This window comes from Rutidosis leptorrhynchoides, chromosome 4 (genome assembly GCF_046630445.1).
Source record: "Rutidosis leptorrhynchoides isolate AG116_Rl617_1_P2 chromosome 4, CSIRO_AGI_Rlap_v1, whole genome shotgun sequence".
Taxonomy (NCBI): domain Eukaryota; kingdom Viridiplantae; phylum Streptophyta; class Magnoliopsida; order Asterales; family Asteraceae; genus Rutidosis; species Rutidosis leptorrhynchoides.
The window spans coordinates 346,146,785-346,151,123 of NC_092336.1; positions in this window are offsets into that span (position 1 = coordinate 346,146,785).

Below are 4,339 nucleotides of genomic sequence, written 5' to 3' on the forward strand. Positions count from 1 at the left end.
AGCGGCATAGTTATCGTAGGAAGGAGATCAGGCTCTTTTCTTAGACGATCCATCTTCTTTAAAATAAGCAGGGCGTTTCTCTTTACTTTACGATCTTGGAGTCGAGTGGTATTCGGGAGACTTAGATGAATCTTGGAGAGCGTTTGGACTGTAGTTCAATGGTGGTGAGTCAGGACCATAAAGAGGGCTTCGGACTGGTCTTGCAGTTGAAGGGTATCCAGTATCTTCTTCGGTGGCAGGTTTGAAGTAAGCCATTACTTCAGATGATTTGAAGAGAGTTGTTTTGTTGGTTTGATTAACGCTTGACATCCTAACATTAGGAAAGAGACTTTGATTAGAATTTTAAGCCAAGATTATTAAAGCAAAGTTGTTAAGATTATAAGGTAATCCTAAGTGCTTTAAGTCTAAGGCAGGAAAGGTTATAGTTTCCTAGATTGCTAAGGCACCCTACCTAGCAAGTAAGGCACACATAAAGATGCAATCCTGGTTCTCTATAACATCCTGGTTACACTTTGATACCAATCTATCACCCCCTCAGTTAGGGCCTGGGTGAATGTGACATTAATATCAAAAATTCCAACATATTATGTAATGAGAATGACACTATATGATAAAAACAAACTTTATTGAGTACGCAGCGGAATGAAATGGAATGTCGTTACAAGAATTGAAATTACAAGAATATAAATAAATGCATAAATAATAAATGTGACTCTTTCTTTAAGTCCTAGAGTCCAAGTAGCATCACACAGATAAGAGTAAGCTGATCAATCGTAACCTGAGACAAAACATGCTAAAGTGTCAACCAAAAAGGTTGAGTGAAGTTCATAGGTTTAACAAAATAGTTGACCGTTGTTTAGATCACAAGATTTTTATTTATAAAAGTAGATCTCGCAGGGATCTAAAAGTAAGTGCCAAGTTTGTGATATTTAGACTAAACAGAAAGTTTGCCCCGTGACAAGTTGTACTGTCCTTGTCGGTTTGAATCATTATAAAGTAATACAATGACTTGGTCAAATGTATCGGGGACGTTACTCCCAATAGGCCTACCCCCAATAATTAAGAATGTGTTATGTAAAAGCAATTAAAAATATCACAGTGGGGACTTGCAGGACATAGCCAGGTATAGCACAGTTTAATAGTTGGTACTTGTGTCTAAATTGTAAATATTAAAAGCAGCATGTGTCTCACCCCAGTAAGTTTAAATAAATTATGTAATACTAAGTGGGGCTATGAAGTTCACCTTAGTAAGTAGGAGAAGAGTTTGTTATTCCTCGAAATAGAAGAGTTGAATAAATGTAAGCAAAAAGTCAACTTAATGACATTAAAGAGTAGTTAAATGTTTGCCCAAGTTTAAATTAAGTATGCAAGTGTTTAAGTGAAGTTTGTTTTACTAAGTTCCCATTCTTAGTATGTTTTCCATTTTTAGTAAGTTTCCATGTTTAGTAAGTTAGTGTTGAACACTAGTGAATTGTCCTTAATAAGTCCACCACTTATTAAGTGTGTAGGTGACTAGATGTTGTTCACTTAGTGATTGTATGATTACTATAGTGGGTTTGATATTGTGCACCATACTCAAACATCTATGCCACCGGCAAGTCACTCGAATGATCTATTGTTACCGGTTGGCCCAGGATCTCTTGACCAGAATCTAAGTCTTGGCATTCGAGATCCACAAGTGTCCCATAATGCTACCAAGGATCACCCTAGGCCACAAGTAGTGTAGACATTCAAGTAATCTCACGTTATCGTGAATGACTATTGTAATTGTAGGTTATAATCCTATAATATAAGTATTATTATATAAGTAGTACATTATAAGTGTTAGTAGTAGTATAAGGGTATAAGTGTTAGGTAGTACTATGTAGTATATTATGGTTTAGTAGTATTAAATATTTTAAATAGTATTTAAATAGTATTAGGTTTAGGGTTTAGTAAAGAAATGATTAGATTTAATGATTAAATGATTAGGTTTAGTAATTATTATTATATGATTAGGGATTAAGTAATTAATGATTAATAATTAAGAAATGATTAGGTAATGATTATTATATAATTAGGGTTATATAATTAATGTTTAGGGTTTAAGTAGTATTAGGGTTTTATATTATTTAATGTTTATGTATATATAGTATGTATATGTCGTGTATATATGTATGTATATATAGTGTTTTATTTTTTTATATGTATATGTATATGTAGCCGTAGGTATATGTATATGTATTATATTTGTTATTTTTTTCTACAATTAATAAACATGAGTAATAACTTAAAACATGATTAGGTTTTAGGGTTTTGAAGATCTAAATTTTTTTTTAAACCGTACATGTATGTGTATGTATACGTTTATATATATTTTTTTTATATATGTATATGTATACGTGGTATATGTATATATATATTTTGTATATTTTTAACAAGATTACATGCATGTTAATGATGCAAATAATTAGGGTTTAAAGATTCAACAAAATTTCCTTTTTTTATAATCGTGTATATTTATATGCTTATTGTTTATATATATATATATATATATATATATATATATATATATATATATATATATATATATATATATATTACATGAACGATATGAATATTAAGATCAAGAATGAATATGATTATGAATATAAACATAAATCAAAAGATAGAAATTAAAAGATTTGGATCTACGGTTAAACCTTGATGATGTTTGATGAAGATTAACAAAGAAAAGATGAATATCACTTGAAGATGAAGATCAAATAACCCGAATAACGAAGAACACACTTGAAGATCTTGATGAACACGAAGAAAAAGCCCGGAAAAGAAGAAGTAATTAACCAAAACTTCAAAAAGGTGGTGGTGGTGTTGTGGTGGTGGTTTGGCCTTGAGCTAAGAGAGGGAGAGGGAGAAGGAGAGATTAATGAGGTGATTAAGTGAGTATGAGATGATGAAAACCCTTAACCTAGCTCCCTATTTATACACATACATGGATCATTCTAGAGCTAGGGGTAAATTAGGAATACTTATGGTAAAAGTCAAGATTAGGGTTAAGTTTAAAAGGGGTGTTTAGGTCGTGGGTTTGGGGGGAAAAATGGTCTTTTTACCTTGCCCAAAATTGGCTAGGGTTAGAAGAAAGGAGGTGGAACTTTTTCGTTTTAGACCTTGTATATTTGCTTGGTTAAAATGGCTCCTTGTATGTTCAAGTTTAAATGTTTAAAGGCTACAAGTTTTAGAGTTTTACATTTTGTTCAGGGAAGTTAATAAGCTTTTATTTTCATCTTTTATTAACTTGTCAATTATTGTACAAAGTTAACTAATATGTTTTATAATTCTTATTACTTAGCAATTGTTGATTAAAGTTTAATCATTAAGTTTTAATTATATTGTTTGGGCATTTAATATTGGAAGAAATATAGAATGGAAAAATGAGGGTCATTATAGAAAGTGTACTTCTCTCTGACTGAAGTTCAGATGTGAAATGTGGTGACCCAGGGGGTCTATTTATAGGCACAGAATGTCTGAAATTCTCGGGATACACGTATCAATTAATGAGTGGTTCTGTTACATGAAATATCCGGAAGTTCGATGGCGTGTGCTGACATGGCTACGTGCCGTTCACGCGCTGAGTTAAAGGGCTTAAGCATAAAAGCTGGCTGCAGAGCTTACGCTTGACGCTGGGCGGCCTGCTGTACGATGGGCGGCAAATACTAAAAATCGCCAATTTTTGTTATCTTTTATGTTGTTTGATCCGTTTTTCTGTATAAAAATGGTGTTTTATGCGTGTATCCCCTAGGATACACCATTAATATGAAAGTCATATGGAACATACTTTAAAGGACATTAATTTATGAGAGTCTTATTATAATGTAACATATTAGGTCATATGATAGTTAGGTACTATTAAGTTAACGTTTTATAATAATTTAACCCTTTGATAAGACAGATAGTTTTGGGGTTGTAACAATCATATGATGTTATAGGACACTTGGTATGAAAGTCAGATGAAACTAACTTTAATGGACATTTATTTGTGAGTCTTATCATAATGTAACATATTAGGTCATTTGATAATTAGGTACTATTAAAGGCAAATATTAGGATACTTTAACACTTTGATAAGACGGATAGTTTTTAGGGTTGTAATAATCATATGATGTTATAGGACAATTGGCATGAAAGTCATATGAAACTAACTTTAAACGACATTTAATTGTGATAGTCATATTATTATGTAACCTATAAGGTCATTTGATAGTTAGGTACTATTAAGTTAAAATTTTAGGACACTTTAACAATTTGATAAGACGGATCATATTATTTTATAGGACTCCTTAGTTATGGATACTAAAATATA